This window comes from Bos taurus, chromosome 11, assembly GCF_002263795.3.
Source record: "Bos taurus isolate L1 Dominette 01449 registration number 42190680 breed Hereford chromosome 11, ARS-UCD2.0, whole genome shotgun sequence".
In the NCBI taxonomy this organism is placed as follows: Eukaryota; Metazoa; Chordata; class Mammalia; order Artiodactyla; family Bovidae; genus Bos; species Bos taurus.
In genome coordinates, this window is record NC_037338.1 from 86,799,878 (window position 1) to 86,820,080 (window position 20,203).

At 45.8% G+C, this 20,203-nt stretch overlaps 1 long non-coding RNA gene across 1 annotated transcript; it reads right to left on the bottom strand.

Moving 5' to 3' along the window:
• Positions 1-9,494: 9,494 nt before the first annotated feature.
• Positions 9,495-15,798, bottom strand: LOC101904939 (uncharacterized). The gene is made up of 3 exons (XR_236479.5): positions 14,993-15,798; positions 14,014-14,066; positions 9,495-12,565 (listed from the first exon to the last, which is right to left on the bottom strand). It is a non-coding gene; the product is annotated as an uncharacterized lncRNA (long non-coding RNA).
• Between the last annotated feature and the right edge of the window lie 4,405 nt (positions 15,799-20,203).

The following is a 20,203-nucleotide window of genomic DNA, read 5'->3' on the forward strand; positions in this document are numbered from 1 at the left end:
CTGGGAAAGATTGAAGGCAGGAGGAGAAAGGGACGACAGAGGAGGAGATGGTTGGATGGCATCACCATCTTGATAGACATGAGTTTGAGCAAGTTCCAAGAGTTGGTGACGGACAGGGAAGCCTGGTGTGCTGCAGTCCATGCGATCGAAAGGAGTCAGACATGACTGAGCGACTGAACTGAACTGAATTGAAACTGGACATCCCAGAACAGAAATTGTATCATAAGGATATTGTCAGTTGCATAGGCAATCATGAATGTGAGAATTCTCAAGAACCAAAAGGTACTGCATGGCGGTCCTCATTATAGTTTACATTATGACTATGTCAATCTATTTGTGTAAGACCAAATTTTGGCCTCTCTCAAAATTTAAACAAAACCCTGGTGACATGTACAACTACGTCCCATAAGACCACAACCTTCTCAGCAATTCATTTACCGCTGGATATTTAATTGACTACAGAGCTCCTTAAAAATAATTCAACACAAACGGAGCCTTTAAGGAAATATTTCCCTTGTTATGCTTTGTACGAAATAACTGTGGGGATAAAAGTAACAAATAACCCCTTCTACCCACAGATGATTCTCTTGACTCAATAGGAGCAAAGCAAAATGTCATCCCCAGATTTGGCACGAGTGTGCGTGGCCAAGGGTCCAAAACTGAACAAGCTTCCCTAGCTCATCGGGCATCTGTCAGCATGCTCACTGAAATCAAATGAATAAACTCACAGGCATTAGCTCAGATAAACACCACCTGCCTCTTCATTTTATAAGATGGCTTTTTAATCCCTCCACGTTGGAAATGTTCTTCCTAGACACCGAGCACTGCTTGAGGAACACGGTTCCTGATGATAGGGAAATCCCCCTCCCACCGCGGCCCATTGCTGTGACAGGTGTTAATTATACTCTTGATCAGAGAGAAACATCTGCACACTGCAGCCTGGGGGGAGGTGGCACTTTGCGGCTCGGCAGGCAGAGGATAGGAAGTTGCTGGAGAGACTGACTTCCTGACTGCGTGGCAGCCATCACTGGGGTTTCCCATCACCGTGGCTCTCCCGAATCTCTGGAGGGCAGCTTCAGGGGGAAGCCCCCAGATTCGTCAGTTTTCCTCCTCTGCATATGCTGTTTTCCCTTCTCTTTCCACAGTCAGGTCCCCTGAATTGTTTCACCTCACCATCCTGGACTGGCCATTCTGAACATCTTTTTGTAGGCTTGTGGCATTGTTATTTACTGGCAGTGATAACCTTGACATCACATGCTGTTTTTATCCCATTTAGATTTCTCCCTAAAAATTTCTTTATATGTTTGACCACAGGGTGCTGCCTAGATCTTTAGACCTCCTGGTGGTGTTGCTCAATGTGCAAAACATAGGCTGTATTGGGACTTTGCTGGTGAGCCAGTGGCTAAGACTCCGAGTTCCCAACGCAGGGGACCTGGGTGATATCCCTGGTTTGGGAACTAGATCCTGCATGCCACAACTAAAGATTCCACACGCTGCAACTAAGACCCAGCGGAGCCAAATAAATAAATAATTTAAAAAAAAAAAAAAGAATATAGGCTGTGTTACCAGTGCTTTTTTTCTTTTTTTTTTTTTAATTTTGAAAAGAACATCTAATTCCAAAATACATCTAGCCCTGAGGAATTGCCCACTTGTTCTCGGGTGACATTGGACAGCTGCCTTGACTCTGTGCACCAGACTCAGGCAGACACTCACCAGACAGACAAGAGCTGTCCTGATGTCTCCACGACCTTGAGACAGGATGAGGTCGACACGACTGGCTGCACCTCTCATGGCCGGGTCACCTCCCCATCAGTCAGGTAGAGTCTCTACTTCCTAACATCTAGTCCTGTCTGCTGCTGGTTCTGAAACACCAGCTATGAATCCCAGCATCAGGGACCCCAATCATATGTTGACCCCAAAGCCCCTGTGATTTGGCCGATTTGGAGATTTGGAGATGGGGCCCATAAGGAAGCCATTAAGGTGAAGTGAGGCAAGAGTGGGTCGCTGATCCAATGAGACAAGCATCCTTATGAGAAGACACGCCTGATGAAGTGCTGTTCACCCCACCCTCGTCTCTGAGTCTCTCTGTCTCTGTCTCTCTCTCTCCTTCCCCCACCTCCTACCTGTGTGCACCGTGCAAAAGTCAGGTGAGGACCCAGCGAGGGGTGGCCATCTGCAAGGCAGGAAGAGGGCTTTCATCAGAAACCAACTCAGCCAGAACCTTCATCTTAGACTCTCTAGCCTCCAGAACTGTGAAAATACAAATTTCTAATGTTTAAGCCACTCAGTACTTCGTCACGGCAGCCCTGACTAAGACAGGTAAGTCTAGTTTAACAGATAAGAAGCAAGCTCAGAAAAGTGACATGAATCTTAAAGGAGAAGTGAGATGCTAACAAGCAACCGGGGGAAGGGTCCCCCTTTTTGCCCAGCCGGGTGAGGACTCAGAGGGGCAGGGAGAGGCTGGTGGGCCTGAAGAGCAGGGCAGTGCCTGTGTGGGGGTGAGGGCTCGAGATGTCATCCCAAGGCAAGCCTCTGTTTTGAATAAAAAACGGGGGCATATGTTTCCACATGAATATGGATAATAAATGAGTCTAATTCTGGGAAATCAAGTTTTGAGGGTGCAAGCCTGTGTGCCAGGAGTGGGTGGCAGAACCTCAAAAGACCTCAGTCCTGAGAATGTCAGGGACACCCACCTGGTGAGCAGTACCTGAGGTTTTTGTCACCGGGACACAGATGCCAAAGAACACATATTATGAAGACCACCAAAGAGGTGGGTGAGAAATGCTGAACCACACGGTGGAAAGAAGAGCTCTTCCTAAGCCACCAACACCGTATAGAAACTCAGCTTCCACTATTCACAGCTAACCTCTTCTCCGTGGAAACTGGGATACGCCACACCATTTTCATCTTTCTTCCTGCTGTTTTCTATGTTAACTGCAAACCTACTTCTTGATCTCAAGCAGATCTACAAGCAACATTCCCAGGCTGAAAAAGGATGAAAGAGAGTTCTCAGCATCTTTGTCCTTACCTGTCTTCCACTGCCTGATTTTCTTGTTCCCACCGGCCCTGACTTTTCTGCCCTTGAACGAATGTCTGAGGGGACAACTCCCCTCCCAGGCAAACAGGCACTTCTGTTCCTCTGGCAGCCACAGCGAGAATCTTGAGTAGGGTTTAAAAGAAAATGACATCTGGGCTGCTTCCTAAAAGCTTCCTCCCCAATATAGAGTCCTTTAAATGATAATTGCTGACTTGGTCCGGTTATCAACCACCTCCTCCACCCCCTCAAGCAGCTGGGCTTAAAAACTATCCACTGATTGCCTCCCTGGGGTTGGCTTTTAAACTCTTCCAATGCTGGTAATGCATGTATGCATGCGTGAGTGCTAAGTCATTTCAGCCATGTCTGACCCTGTGCAACGCTATGGATTGTAGCCCACCAGGCTCCTCTGTCTGTGGGATTCTCCAGACAAGTATACTGGAGTGGGTTGCTATGCCCTCCTCCAGGGGAATCTCTCTAAACCAGGAATCTAGCCCCACGTCTCTTATGTCTCCTGCACTGGCAGGTGAACTCTTTGCCACTAACACTACCTGGGAAGCTCAAATCCTGGTAATAGTGTATATTTTTACGCATGAAAGCACGCACACAGCTATTTATTTAACACTATGTGCAAGACAGTGAAGGCATCAGAGGAAGGGATCACTGCCCTCCAGCAGGAATGTGTGTGAATACGTGAAAAAACTAATTTGCAAAGCAAGAGTTGAATAATACCTGCACCAAGGGAAGAGATAAGCCCTCAGACAGAGATGCTGCATCTTAATAAAGCTGTCACCCCGCCAGACTCAGACACTCATGACAGCTCCGAGTGCTTAAGGCAAAGAAGGCAGACCAGAGAAAGGGGGAGGCATTCAGCTACTGGGATCTTAGCATGAAAGGGAGATTGGCCTTTCGAAGCCATCAGCAGGAACAAATGTTTCATTTGTAGTCCTGGCAGCCTGTCTGTACCAAATAAACAGCTTAAACAAATAGACCTTGATTTTGATGGTTTTAAAATGGGAGTGATGTTGATTTTCCCAGCGCCCGACTTTTGCAAAAATCACCCCATTTGAGCTCTAGAGCACTCTATTCCCCATCTCCTGGGGTAAATTGACTTTCAAATGAACGTAGCTGAACACCCAAATTGCTGTAAGAAGGATGAAGGCTGAGAAGTGCACCTACCTCCTACATGGCCACGATGGCTTTTGAAGGGGTTTCTGTGACTGTTTTCAGACCACAGGTGCTGTGTACCCTTTTCTATCCCAGCAGACGTGAGAAGGCCAATGGAGCCAGATCTGGGTGAGGGCAGACTCAGAGCCAAGAAGCTGGACAGGGCATCCTCTGATCTGGAACCCAAGAAATACCAGAAAAACAATCCTTTCTCCTTCTCACTTAACCTTTCACACGAAAGGAGAGAGGACTGAATATTCAGAGTCGTGGTCCCAGCCCATGCCTGGGGACGCAAGTATAAGGGCTATTGGCTAGATTCTTACAGGGAGGATGGTTGATCACTATATCCCTCCATCGCCCATCCATCAGGGTGCCACCAAACATTTCACAAGCCCCTCCCACCACACACTTCTTATTAATCTGGGTGCTGTCGAGAAGGAAGTAGAAATGAATGTGATAACGTCTTTGCAGTCAAGAATCTCACACATACACATGTAAGGACATAATTAATGTAATACTCATAAAGCAGTCTCTTTCAAACGTGTGGCTGGGGACTTCCCTGGTGGCCCAGAGGTTAAGAATCCGCCTGCCAGTGCAGGGGAGCAGGCTTGATCTCTGGTCTGGGACGATCCCACATGCTGAGGAGGGACTAAGCCCTTGCACCAAAATGAAAGTCCTCGAGCCGCAACAAGGGCAGTCACCGCTATAAGAAGCCCGGACATCACAGCAAAGAGTGGCCCCTGCTCGCCGCGACTACAGAAAGCCCACACACCGCAACAAAGACCCAGTGAAGCCAAAAATTAATTAATATAAAAAACTTGTGGCTGAACCACTGGCTCCACAGTAATCAAGACAATGTGATATCAGTATAAGTAAAGATATGTGGCTCAATGGAACCAAACAGAATCCAGAAAGAGAACCACACCTGTGTGGTCCATTGACGTTTCACCAAAGTGAAAAGATAATTTGTGGAGCAAGATCAGTCTTTTCAACAAATGGATATCCAGAAACAATTGGATATCCATACACACACGCACACAAAAAAGGAAGCTCAGCCCATACTTCACATCATACATAAAACTTAGCTCAAAATAGATCATAGACCTAAATGTAAAACCAAGAACTATAAAACATGGAGTGAGTGTGTGCTAAGTTGCTTCAGTCACGTCTGACTCTTAGTAACCCCATGGACTGCAGCCTGCCAGGCTCCTCTGTCCATGGGATTTTCCAGGAAAGAATATTGGAGTGGGTTGCCATTTCCTCCTGTAGGGGATCTTCCTAACTCAGGGACTGAACTCTCGTCTCTTATGCCTCCTGCATTGACAGGCAGGTTCTTTACCTCCAGTGCTACCTTGGTAGCCCATAAAACATGGAGAAGAAAAGGTAAAAGAAAATCCTTCTGATCTGAGAATTAGGCAATTTGGTTTTTTTTATTTTTTATCTTTTAGATAAGACACAAAAAGCAGTTATCAAAACAGGGAAAAAATTGAACTTCATCAAAATTAAAATCTCTTTGAAAGACACTTAAGAAAATGAAAAAACCAACCATAAACTGGAAGAACTATTTACAAAACACATACATGATTTTTAAAAATTTAAAATATTTCTAAAATCTCAAAATTCACCAAAACAAGACAATTTTTAAATGAGGCAAAATATTTGAACAGACACTTAAGTGAGGAGGAAATATGGATGGTAAATAGCACATGAAAAGATGTATAACATCATTAGTCATAGGGAAATACAAATTAAAACTATGAGATACCACCACACTCCTATAAGAATGACTAAAATTCATGTATACATACATACATATATATATATAGAGAGAGAGAGAGAGAGAGAGAGAGAACTAAGTACTTAGTGCTGGAGAAGACTCTGGAGAGTCCCTTGGACAGGAAGAAAATCAAACCAGTCAATCCTAAAAGAAAATCAACCCAATTCATTAGAAGGACTGATGCTGAAGGTGAAGCTCCAATCCTTTGGCCACTTGATGTGAAGAGCCAACTCACTGGAAAAGATCTGCTGGGAAAGATTGAGGGCAGGAGGGGAAGAGAGCGACAGAGGATGAGATGGTTGGGTGACATCATCGACTCAGTGAACATGAGTTTGAGCAGACTCCCGGAGATAGTGAAGGACAGGGAAGCCTGGTGTGCTGCCGTCCATTGGGTGCAAACAGTCAGACACGACTTAGTGACTGAACAACAACAAACACGCAAGATACAATCTATTGGGACTCTCACACACTGCTGGGGGGGTATTCACTTTGGAAAACAGTTCGGCAATTTCTCAGAAAAGTTCAATAAAACCCTACTATATGATCTAGTCATTCCACATCTATGTACTTTCCTAAGAGAGATGAAAGGACATGGGCCTAGAGTTGCCCTGAATGTTCACAGAAGCTGTATTTATTCAAGCTCCAAACTAGAAACAATTGAATGTTCTTGAATGGGTGAATGGACAGATAATTTGAATCAGGTTCCTACTGTGGACTCAGCTATAAAAAGGAACAAACTACTGACATGTCCAACAACATGGATGAATCTTAAGAACTTTATGCTCAGAGAAAAGCTACTATATGACTTCATTTATAAGCCATTTAGAAAAAGACAAACTCTAGGACAGAAATCCAGAGGTTGCTGGGGGCTGAGTGTGGGAGGAGTGATTGACTACAAAAGGGATAAGACTGAACTTTTGGGATGAAGCCAATACTGTCTGGATCATGATGATGCTTATACAACTATATATTTAACAAAACTTGCAAAATGGCAAATGTAAATTTTATGATATGTCAATTACATCTTAATAAACCAGACTTAAAATTTTTTTATGCTTATTACCATACTCAGAGAATGTTCTCTCTTTTTAAGCAAAAGTGTTCCATTAAAAGGGAGAAATGAGGTATTATTTAATCTAATTTCTTCTAATTAATATGTGACTAAGTACTACATTTTTGTATAGAGAGAGCTATAAATAATGTATCTCACTCACATGGTACCACTCTGTACATCACATCTGACCGGGAACTTTTAGAGTCCCTGCTTCTAGAATGGTCCCTGCACAGAATCAAGATGAGGAAAGTAGTCGTGAGTATTAATTCTGTGTTTCTCACTCACGCAGCTGGGGGAGGTAAGCACGCCAACGTTATTACTTCCATTTCCTAAATGCAAAGATACAAATGTGCAAAGATGAAGCTAGAGCTTGGTAAAGGTCACACGGCAAGTGGGTGGCAAACCCTGAATTTGAATCCACATCTTTTTACAGAGAAAACTGTCAATGTTCCTCAATCTTCTCAGAAACACCAAAGTGGAAAGCATGATGCAAAAGCTCTGGATGGAAACGTAAAGCCCAGTTGAGGGGAAAATTGATGAGCGGGGCGAGAGCCTGTTTACAGACCTGTGGGCTATTTCGGGTGCTTTCCACAGCCCGGCTCAGCCGCAGTGACACCGCCCACGGCTCAGCCCGAGCCTGCGCGGTGGCACAAGCCCAGGTGTGACGGGAGCCGGGGCTCACCAGATGCTGCGCTTCTTTGCTCTGATGAGCCCGGAAGCGAAAAGAGCTCCTCTGAGGATAGATGACCTGGCCTCCAACCCTGCTCCAGCCCGCGCTCCCTGTTGTTCCTCGGAGCTCAGGACCCAAGGCAGGCTGCCCTGAGAATCTTCTCGTGTGGATAAGCTGACACCTGTGTCCCTACCCTTTAGACCTTCCCTTCCCCCCACACCTTCCCTTCCCCCCACCTCGGGGCACAGAGTGGGGGAGGGGGGTGTTTGGGGTGTTGGGGTGTCCAGGGGCCCCCCATTAGCCCAAGAAGGTCTCCCTAGGTCACCTAGCCCTTGGTTGGCTTCGTCTTGACCATCCCAGGCAGCATGTCCTTGGGTGAGCTGCTCTCCCTGCCAGCTCTGGGGTTTCATTAACGGGCATTTACGAAAGAGAGGAAAAGGAAGTTCTGTGGGAAATTCTGGGCTAAACAAAGAATTATGGTTATGGGTTGAGTTGTCCCCCGAAGAAAAGCTATTCCCCCCCTCAAAGGTCCATTGCCAGGCCTGGTAGAGAGCCTGCTCCTGTTCAGTGAAGGAATGAATGAATGAGTGAATGAGCCCCTGATTGGTAGTGGTGTCATCCTACTGATGGATGGCTAACCCCCCACCCCCCGGGCCTCACCCCACAGGGAGACACCACAGGACATTGGCTCGCCCCTCCTCATCTCCCATCTTCCCTACCGTGCATACCAGAATTTCACCACACTAGTTTACACTAGTTAATTTACACCACACTAAATGTCCTTGCTTCCTCTCCTCTCGGCCTTTGCACATGTTGCACCCCTTCTCCTGTCCAAAACCCACCTTCTGTCCCTGGGTGGATGACCATCCTCCCCCACTGTGGCCCTTGGGCTGTGAAGCTTCTTAGCTACACAATTAGAGGGGAGCTGGCTCCTCCCTAGCCAGATCAGAGGTTCAGATCCAACATCAGCCTGATATGGAGTTTCCATCTCAGAAACTTCAATACTTTAGAGACTTTAGCCACCTGATGCGAAGAGCTGACTCATTTGAAAAGACCTTGATGCTGGGAAAGATTGAAAATGGGAGAAGGGAACGACAGAGGATGAGATGGTTGGGTGGCATCACAAACTCAATGGACATGAGTTTGAGTAAATTCTGGGAGTTGGTGATGGACAGGGATGCCTGGTGTGCTGCAGTCCATGTGGTTGCAGAGTCAGACACAACTGAGCGACTGAACTGAACTGAACAGCATCCACGGTTAAGAGACCACTGGCCTCTCTCATGTTGTTATCAGGGATGACATCAAAGCCCTACTATTACAGCTGTTGTGACATGGCCACCTCAAGAATCTACCAGAATTGACTGCCTTAAGCTCTTGACCTCAGCTAGTCTCCATGAGCTTTGCAACTTACAGAGGAAGGAAATCAAACTTACAGAGACTCGATCTAGGACAAATTTACCCCTATCCATAAAGAGGACAGTTAGCAGTGAGGTCACAACAGGCTGGCACTCGAGTAGCACTGTCAACCAGCTAAAGCAAAGGCAGTATGATAGATGCTCTATGGAGGTCCCAGGGTGCTCTGTACAGAAGGCCAACGGCACAGAGAGAAAACACTTAAAATGAGTCCTAGGGAAGGAAGGCGCTCCTTAGTGCACAGAGGAAAGTACCTGGATGGCAGGGGAATAGTTCAGGCAAGGCAGCAAGAGGTGTGAGCATGGGTACACAAAGTCCCTTAACAAACAAACAAAGATTAAATATACACAGGGGAAGAAATACAATAAAAAGAACCCTATGGTAACACAGGTTTATTATAGTAAGCATTAAATTTACCCAGCTCTAACTTTCCTGGAAATCAAAGCATACAGGAAATTCACTAGATTATATAACTTTCACTGCTTGATATAAGTAAGTACACAGCTTGTCAAGGAATTATATCTTCCAAAAGTCTACCTGGCACATACTTGGTTTTAACATCAAAAGCAATTCAAAATTAAAAGCAAGATGGGTAGAATTTGTCCATTAGTCTTAACGACCTATATATGTTAGGGCTAATCGCTCAGTCATGTCCAAATCTTTGCAACCCCATGGACTGTAGCCTGCCAGGCTCCTCTGTCCATCAAATTCTCCAGGCAAGAATACTGTAGCGGGTAGCCAATCCCTTCTCCAAGGGATCTTCCCAACCCAGGGATCAAATCTGGGTCTCTTGCATTGCAGGCAGATTCTTTACTGTCTGAGCCACCAGAGAAACCCTACATATGTTATGGGAAACAATAAATAATATAATTCTAAACAGAATCCAGCACAGAACCATATTACAGATAATTAGATGCCTGCTGCTGCTGCTGCTAAGTCGCTTCAGTCGTGTCCAACTCTGTGTGACCCCATAGATGGCAGCCCACCAGGCTCTCCCGTCCCTGGGATTCTCCAGGCAAGAACACTGGAGCGGGTTGTCATTTCCTTCTCCAATGCATGAAAAGCGAAAGTGAAGTCACTCAGTCATGTCCGACTCTTAGCGACCCCATGGACTGCAGCCCACCAGGCTCCTCCATCCATGGGATTTTCCAGGCAAGAGAACTGGAGTGGGGTGCCATTGCCTTCTCCGAGTTAGATGCCTAACCATACCTTAACTCTAACACTTAAATTACTTAGGGTTTAGTCTAAGCTGCCGTGTCAGAGGCCCCCGAATACAGTGACTTAAAATAGAAATGTTTCTCTTTCACATAACATTCTGAATGCGGGCAGTGGGCCAAGGTTGGCAGGTATCTCTGCTTGATGAGGTCATTTAGGGACCCAATCTTTTTCTGTCTTGTGCTTTGCTGTCCCAAGGCTGTCACCACTGTGCACAGGAAACTCTGGCCCCTCAGAACCACCTCAACATTCTAACTCAGGAAAGATGAAAGAGTGAGCAGGGCAAGAAATTTACATGCTTTAAAAAACAAGTTGATCTTCTAGATAAGACAAACCATTGATATAAAAATAATCATCTGGTTGAAAAATCATAATAATTTGGAAATGGCATGTACCACTTCCTCTCCCACCCTATTGGCCAAAAGTTAATCACATGGACACAGTTAGGCTCCAGGGAGGCCAGGAAATGTGGTCTGTGGTTAAAGTTAAGGTTAGGGTGGACAGATGTGTGCCTACAACTCACAGGCTGCTGTTGCCAAAAGCAAAAAGGGCCATTGGCCTCTGCTGCAACATCTAAATACAGGTGTTCACAGAGAGAAACCACAACTGAACAGCAAAGGAATAAGTGGCTCACTAAGGCAGTGAGCTCATCTGTCCCAAGACTTTCTATTTCTCTCAGATAAAAAAAATCCTTTTGCTGCTGACCCTCAATTATGAGTAAAGAGAAGAGAGCATTAGAACAATTCAGGGAGACTTCCATAAACCCTCCAGGCAACGGTTCACATTTCTGCTCCACTGAGCCCTCTGCCAAGAGAAAGGCCCACGTATGCAGGTGGTCAAGGTAACTAGCTGATGTCCCCCTATTCTCACTTCTGCCAAACGTGGGTGATGTTTAAACACCATCAGGTTGCCTCACGCCACCTAACCCATCCCACACCTTCCGCAGACTCTGAAACCCCCAACAGCCCCAAGAGGGCAGCAGCTTGGAATCCTTGTGTGGAGGTGGCATCAACAACCCAGGCCCCGCTGTCCCCAGGAACATGTTTGCTATGGATGAAAGGCTCTTCCTCACCATGAGCGGGACCAGGGATTAAGGAGTGGCTCTGTGACTCACGGAGACACAGAGCGGCTGCCCAGAGGACACCAAAACAGGAGACAATCGGGAGGGAATCACATAGCTGCAAGCTGAGCTGGCATTTGATGAGGCTCCAGGGACTGATGGCAGGAATTCTGCTCTCTCCCACCCAGGGGGCACCTCCCCGGGAAGGAACAAGCCCGAGGAACCTGAGGGGCACCCCTCTGGAGGACACCATCTATGCAGCAGCAGAGGCCCCAGCCAGGTGGGCCCAGATCCAAGACCATAGACAGGTGCCTTTGTGATAATCTGGTTCATGTCTCTCTTCTCCTCAAAGACTCCAAGTTCTGTAAGAGTAGGGGTCATGCCTGTCTTCTGTCCTGCTATGTCCCTCATACCTGGCACTGACTAGGTACTCAGTAAACCCTGGTTGACTGACATCCTCCCAATTCAGGCCCACCTGAAGCCATGGTGCAAGAACGTTTTTTGGCTATCTGCTACCTGCCGAGAACTGAAACGGGTGTTTCTCCATATGGTATTTCCGTTCACATTAACAATATTGACAGTTAAGAACCATCATCCTCACTGGGACAGAACCCAGGGAGGCCAGGGCCCCTCCTAGACACTGAATTCTTGCCTCAGGACTACAGGTTTCCAGCAGAGGCAGACTCTAAAGAGAGCTCAACATCTCCAGCATGCAGCCAGTCCCTTAGCTAATGCTCACACAAACCCTGTGGGCTGCGAGTCCATTTTCCACATTTTTCAGAAGAGGAAACAAGCTTGGAAGAGTTAAATACAACTCACCCAAGTCCCTCAGCTATAGGCACCAGAGTTGGGTGTGAACCCAGGTCAGTCTGACTCCCAAGTACCAACTCCTTCCACCTACGTGGACTCGACCTTTTCTGTGGACTGAATCTTGTCCCTCTCACAAAGTTCATACGTTGAAGCCCATGTAACTGTAGAGGACGTGGGGCCTTTAAGGAGGTGATGAAAGTCAAATGAGGTCATGAGGCTGGTAAGACCAGCCCTTCTAGGAAGAGGCACCCTCTCTCCATCACGTGAGGACGCAGCAGGAGGTGGTCGTCTGCAAGCCAGGAAAAGGGTCCCCATCGGAAACTGACCATGCTGGCACCCCAGTCACAGAATTCCAATCTCCAGCACTGCAAGGGAAAATAATTTCTGTTATTTAAGCCACCCAGTTTTAGGGCATTTTTTCACAGCAGCCTGGACAGACTAATGTACGATTTTTTCTAACACGAAATAGCTCAAAGTTGAATGGAACAAGCATGGAAGGAAGGATTCCTTTCCCCATTGTTCAATATTTTAAGGGGAAAAAATAGCCTTACTATCTCCCAAGGACATCACAGAGTTTATAGAAGAACTGGGAATTGCTGGAGGGCTGGGCCTGCTGGTTTAACTTCCTCATAAAGAATTTATGGGGCATAAGCACTTGCCAGGAGCTTCCAGAATCTCTTAAAGCAATTCCTCCCAGTCTGAAGAGCCTGCCTTATAAACGCCTGGCCCTCATCACCCCTCTCTCTAGGGGGCAATGCCTGTTCCCTCTGGAAGGTGGCAGTTCTGCCAAGAGTTGCTCAAGCCTTCCCAGATACACAGAGTGTTCAGAACAACAAGGAAAGGGATTGGCGTCTCCCCAGTTTCTGAGAGACGGAACTGGAGTTCCTTGCGGTGGGGGCGGTGGGAGGGGTCCCCGGACTCGCTGAGTAACAATCCTTGAACTCTATCTCTGGTCTTAAGACATGAGTTGAAAACCTGTCTCCCATGTCAAAGTACAATGTAAGGAAGTATGTCTGAATAAATTGTGTTAAATAAGTGAATCAATTCGTGGGCAAACAATTACATTCAAAATGACAACTAAATAATTAGAGCTATTTGAACACCATGTCAGCCAGAGAGAGAGAGATAACACAAAAATAAAGAGGAGGAGTGAGGAAGAGAAGAAGGAGGTGGGAAAAGTGAGAGAAGTGCGTTTTCCTCTCTGTTGACCTGAGGCTCCATCAGTCCCCCTTCCAAGTCAGTCTGTCTGCCATCAATAATGGAGGCCAGGGAATGGGGGCCAGCACTGGTCGAGGGGCTGGGACTCAGAAAGAATTCCATCAAAGCTCCCTTGAGGTTCACTGCATTCTGTCCCATCTCTGCTGAATTGTGCCGAGCACAGCAGTATCTGAAAGTGTGAGGGTCTTGTCTCTGGGCTCAGCCAGTGGTCTGTCACCATGAACTCATGGCAGGAGTTCAGGGTCCTCCAGCGATCTGATGGTACCCTCCTGGGGACACTCCAGGTTTGCTGGTAAACTCCAAGTTCATGCTTCTACATGCCACGTCTCACTGATGCCTCATAAAACCCTTAGGAAGAAGGTATTGTAACCAGCTTCATTTTACAGGAAAGGAAAATAAGGCTTAGAGAGGCTCATTAACTTTTCTAACTATATAGTGAGTGACCAAGCCAGATTTGAACTCAGATCTTCTTGGCTCCAAATCCATTGCTCCTGCCGCCCTTCCAATTTACCTCCCAGTCCTGTGTCCCATCTCTCCTTTACATACCCGTATACAGGTCTAGACAAATTTGGAGCTGGGCATAATTCAGACTCACCTCGACTCTGAGTGTGTTAGCCATGTGTGCCCTTGGAAGGAAATTATTTGAACCTGTTAAGACAGGGGATATAAAAGCATAGAATTTAAGCCTGGGAATGAGCCTTGTAAATTGCTGAGCCACCCCAATGTGGGTTGATGCCAAGGTCAAGGTGAATCACTGAGTGTCTACCAGCAGGAAACAAGACTGGGAGCCCAAGTTCACACCAACAAGCCTCCTCAGGCTCTTTCCTAGGAGAAAATCCCCCAGCCCTGTCCCTTCCACATCCCACCATATCCAAAAGCCTCCACTTCTCCATCAACAAATATAACTTAAACACATTTGATGATTCACAGCACAGAATAGAAAGACACCCCACCATCCTAGCGGGTACTGGCTCTGCCAAAGCAAACCCTCAAGGCTTTCAGCAGCATCACACACCCTTTTTCAAAAGTGAGTTCAGCCTTCTCAGTAGACGTTTAGCCAGAAACAAAGTTTGGAATCTACATTTTGAACTCCACTGGAAATAGAAATGCATTTGCTTTTACCACAACACGTGAACTAACTCATTTCTGAGCTCTTTGCATGATCCTGTTTTTTCATGGATGTGGTACGAGGGGGTAAGACATGAGATTTATATGTAATTCTCTTATAAATGTTTTCCCCCGGATATCTAATTATCCCATTCAAACCCAAGTACATTGTCTTCTAAGTTTCCAAGTGGTTTAATAATAGAATTGCTTCATTAACTCTGATACATGCTTGGGAATCAAGCAGAAAAATTAGAGAAGAGCTATAAAAACAAGCAGCTGCAGCCTCATGTATTTCTGAGTTCTAAACACTCACAGACTTGGCAGCTGAGGTTGTTCTATCAAAAAGCCATTGCTGGGAGCCCTTTGGTTAACGGACTGTCTGCTGTCCCTGCTCCTCCCACACCAGCCCCTCCGTCCCCCTCCCTCCCAGAGGTGGAAGTCATCCTGTCTCTCCCAGCCACTCTCACCTACTTTCTTCCCATCATCAGTAAACTGGGCTCCACTCTCTTGGATAATAAATGCACAGAACTGGGAAGACATCCACCCTCCTGCTCCTGCATCCAGTCTGTGACCACGACTCATGTAGGTTTCTTCTCCATCTCATGCAGAGACCAGGGTGGTCTGAATCACTGTGTCTCTCCACTTTGCACAGAGGAAACAAGAACCCAGACAGCGGAAGTGACTTGACCCAGATGACATTGGCCCCACCCCTCCTTCCCTCCCTGGCAGCTCTCAGGTGGAGGCCCACTGCCTGCCGACTGGGCTCCCTCCCGTATCACCCCCTCCTCCCACCTGCCCGGCCACAGCCTCGACAGTCACAGCTCACCCTCCCACCTGAACTCTTCAATCTGCCCAGGCCAGATCAAGTCCTCAACCTTTCACTTGGCATTCGGGGACCTGAGGATTCACTTTCAATCTATCCTTCTCACTACTTGGGTTACAAACTTCCAAATGGGTGGTCTTCCAGGCCACCCTGCTTTTGGTTGCCCCGAGTCTCATCTCCTTGCAACTCAGACAACCAGTCAGCATCTTTCTGCCCTCTGCGGCCCCTCCCTGGCTGAGTCGCCCAGATATCTCAGTGTGGGCCCCCCCGCCCCCAGCACCTGTGGCTCCCTGACCTGGCAGAGCCCTCTGGGAATGTGCCTCCTTTCCCCTGGGCTGTGGGCTCTGTCAGGGTGGGAGCCATGTCCTATTTGGGGGCCCAAAGCTTAGCACAAATCAGATATTGAACAATCAGGCACTGTAGTGAATGAAGCACCAGGCCTTTTAAAGAGGGATAGTTCTCCACATATTAAGTAATTTCCTCCAAATTGACACTAGAATTATTGTCTATATTGTGAAGGATTTCCAACTGAATTGCTGAAATAAACTCTTTACCTTCTGGAAGTGTTGAGTAGGAAAATACTTGTACTTCGATTGTAGGTAAGACCCAAGCTGAGGGCCTTTTGCAGAGAGTCACCAAGGAGTCCCCCATGAAAAGGGTGGACCTTGAGTCAAGAGAACCATCCCTGCCCCTCAGGACCACCCCCCCACCTCTTCCTCCAAGTAGAGACTAGACTGAGGGGGACAGGGAGAGAGACACATGTCCAGGACCAGAGCTCACAGCCCAGCAGAACTGGAAGGACACATCTGAAAAGAGCTCAGCTGCAGAGCAAGAGGCCATAGGCGCAGTCAAAGGGGACCCAGCCGATGCTATCAGATGGCAAGAGCCTGGCTCCGAGAAGAGGAGGCCTCTCATAGCTGGACCAAGGGCTTTCCACTCAGCCATCCCCAGCAAGAACCTCCTCATGTCTATCAAATAGGCCCCAGCCCACGCAAAGGGATGCTAGGCATAGAGGAGGAACATTTCCTCTTGGTAATGTCTTTTCTTAGAAACATCATTTCCAGAAATAACCTGCTAACTTAGCCCACCACCACTGGCTGAGAGTGGGTCTCAGCCCACATTTAAACAATCACTAGTAAGGGAAACAGAATTATCATCACAACCAATCAACCTTAACTTCTTAGGAAATCCCAGGAAGCATGGAGCTCCCACAAGGGAACAAAACTGGGGTTCTGTTGATGAGGAAGAAGGAGGGTAGTGGTTATACCAACTATGAAACTAGAATCTCAGCCCAGCACACTCAGACCTTCCCAGCTGACTTGATCCTACACACACCCATCCTGTAGGGTGACATGACCTCAGCTGAGAGAGGCAGTATCTGGATGGAGGACAAGTTCTAATCAGTGGCGTTAGAAAACCTGGATTTTCCAATCTGTTCTGATACTTGAGAGTCATCTGGCATTGGACAAGTCACTTAACCTCTCTGAGCCTGTTTGGTCAACTGAAAATGGGATTATAATTCTTCACCCAGCTGAGGAATGTTGTGCATGCTCTGTAAAACCTTATTCCACGTAACGTGGCCACCTTGTCTTCTCTTCAAAGCAGTGTAAATATGATGGTGATATTAATATAAGATGCAGTTGGCTGGCTGGCACCAAGGGTGGCTATTTTAGGAGGAGTGGTTAGCAAGAAACACGAGGCTCTGGTAACCCTGACAACCATAGGTAAGACAGAAAGATGGCACATTGACTTTCTGGATTCCATTCTTATCTCCTCATCGTGAAGCTTGGTATCTGGTGATTTGTTTGTTAGATGAGGCCTCTGCCAGGGCCAGGCAGGGCCGAGCATTGGCCCGGCTGGACTACTCTTAGAATGGTCCAGAGGAACTCTGGAAAGACACAGACAATTCCCTGCTTCCGAGGTCCCTGGGGAAAGTGCCCACTTTCTGCCTGGCTCCTTACGGTCCTTGGCACCCTAGAAGTCCAGACTACACTAAACATTGTGTGTGGGAGCTGGATGGTACAGGGCAGACCCTGGTGAGCAGTTACAAACTCAAAGAGCAGCTATATATAGATGCAGGCAGGGCTGCCCAAGAAGAGGCAACAATGATGCTCCTTTGTAAACTCAAAGTGTTTGAGGGCTTCTCTGGTGGCTCAGGTGGTAACGAATCTGCCTGCAACTCAGGAGACCCTGGTTCAATCCCTGGGTCAGGAAGATCCCCTGGAGGAGGAAATGGCAACCCACTCCAGTATTCTTGCCTGGAGAATTCCATAGACAGACGAGCCTGGCGGGCTACAGTCCATGGGGTCACAAAGAGTCGGGCACAACTGAATGACTAACACATACGAAAAGAAGTTACAGACTTGTAAACTCAAAGTGTTTGAACCATTTTTTTCATCAAGTAGATATAGAAAATATTAGATATAAACAGACATAGAAGTATATTTGTAACCAATGTGTAGGGTGTGAAGACTACCAAGGCTACAAGGTCCCACATACCCACAATGTAGCTTAAGGACCAGAATGTGGCTGGCCACATGCACCCTTCCCCATCTCATCCCACCCCCATCATTCAGGTACCCCTGGCATGAACTGTCTGTTTACATTTCCTCCTCACAGTTATACCATATTTGTGCCTCACAGTTATACCATATTTGTGCCTCACAGTTATACCATATTTGTAGCTCATGTTTCCACTTATAGTTGTACAATGTTTGAACTTTAAATAAGTAGGATGATATAAACTTATTCTTCTCCTACTTCCTTTTTTTTTTTTTTTTTTTTGTGGATCCACCATAAATTCCTGTTCATCCTTCTTGATGCACTTATATGTAGGGTATTTGTTGTCATTGCTCTATGGCATTCCATTGTCAATACACCAGGAACTCATTTACCCCCTCTACTGTGAATGAACACTTGGGTTGCTTCCATTTGTATGCCATTAGGAACAATGCTGTCATGAGCTTCTTGATAAGATTTCCTCTAGGATGTATACCTGGGCCTGCAACTCCAGTATGTCCTAAGGTACCGGCATCTTTAGCTTTGCTGCTGCTGCTGCTGCTAAGTCACTGCAGCCGTGTCCGACTCTGTGATGCCACATTGTTTGCCAAAGGACTTGTACCAATTTACATTCCCACCAGAAATGGACAGATTCATAAATTCTCTTCAAATCTCTTTAATTAAAAAAAATCTTAATTTTAATGCTTTCTGATTTATACATCTTTACCTATATGACCTATGCTTTTTGTATCTTGTAACTTCACTTCAAGTCATAAAAATAAATATCATATTATCTTCTTAAAATTTTATAATTTTGACTTTTATAGATAGGTCTTCAATCTGCCTGAAATTAACTTTTGTAAATAGTGTAAAAAAACTATCTTTTTTTTTTTTTCTATATGGCTGTTACTATTTCTATCTCAGCACCATTAACGAAAAGTACATTTCTGGCGTTCCCTGGAGGCCCAGTGGTTGGGACATTGCACTTTCATTGCAGAGGACGTGAATTCCATTTCTGATGGGGGAACTAAGTTCCCACAAGCAGCATGGTACTCGCCCTGCCCCCCTTCAAAAAAAGGAAAGAAAAAGAAAGGTACATTTCCCCCACTAATCCACACTGCTTTGCCAAACATCAAGTTGCAATTTACTCCTGGTCCATTTCCCAGTCTACATTTTGCTCCGTTGGTTTATTTCATTGTGCCTGTCACATTGTCTTAATTACTACAACTTTACTAAGTACTGTTATCTCATGAGGCTACTTTCCATTTTTTTCTTCTGGAGTATTTTGCTTTTACTTGGCCAGTTGCTCTTCTGTGTATGTTTTGGGATCACACACACACATATGCACAAACACACAAAATGTCTGGAGTAGCATAGGACTGAATGTGTAGTTCAGAAAACAATTACATCTACATGATTTTGACTGTTTTGTATCAAAAAACATGATATATGTTTCCATTTTTTTTAGTGTTTCATAGTAAAAATTGTATCATTTTTCTCAACCTTGGTACTACATACTTTGAAATTTATTTATATGCACTTATTATTATTTAGACTCTAAGTGCTATTTTTAACATTCTTTTTAATAGAGTAATGAAGTGCATTTGATTGTCCTTTGACTTTTCCTACACAAACTGTATGTCTGGGTGACCCATGAATTGATGATGACAAGGTTATTTTTTTTTAATTATTCATTTTAATTGGAGGCTAATTACTTTACAATATTGTAGTGTTTTTTGCCAAACATTGACATGAGTCAGCCACGGGCACACATGTAAGGTTTTTTTATATCTATATTCTATCTGATAGTTGAGGGAATTTGCTGTTCAGTCACTTAGTAGTGTCTGACTCTTTGCCACCCCATGGACTGCAGCACGCCAAGCTTCCCTGTCCTTCACTATCTCCTAGAGTTTGCTCAAAATCATTTCCATTGAGTTGGTGATGCCATCCAACCGTCTCATCCTCTGAGGGAATTATAGAATTAGATTATCACCATTTCACAATGCCTGTTGAATTAATGGATACAGGTAATGATTGTCAGTAGCTGCTAATATCTCCCCAAAATAAACAGCCAGTTATTATGCACCTCTTAACCGAAGAACACAAGAGTACCCTATGAAGTAGCCTTGCCTAAAAAAATCCAATCTAAAATTGATCAAGCCTTTAGACCCAATTGTTAATTTACAGGAGAACAAGTATAGCAGAACCTGTTAAATGACACTATGGGCATGCAATAGGCAAAATCCACAACAAACAACCCAGTTTCCTTATCAAATAAATTGCAAGGGAAAATAACAAACCACGGAGAAGCATCTATAGCTACCAAGAGATCCAAGAGACATGTCAACAAACCACA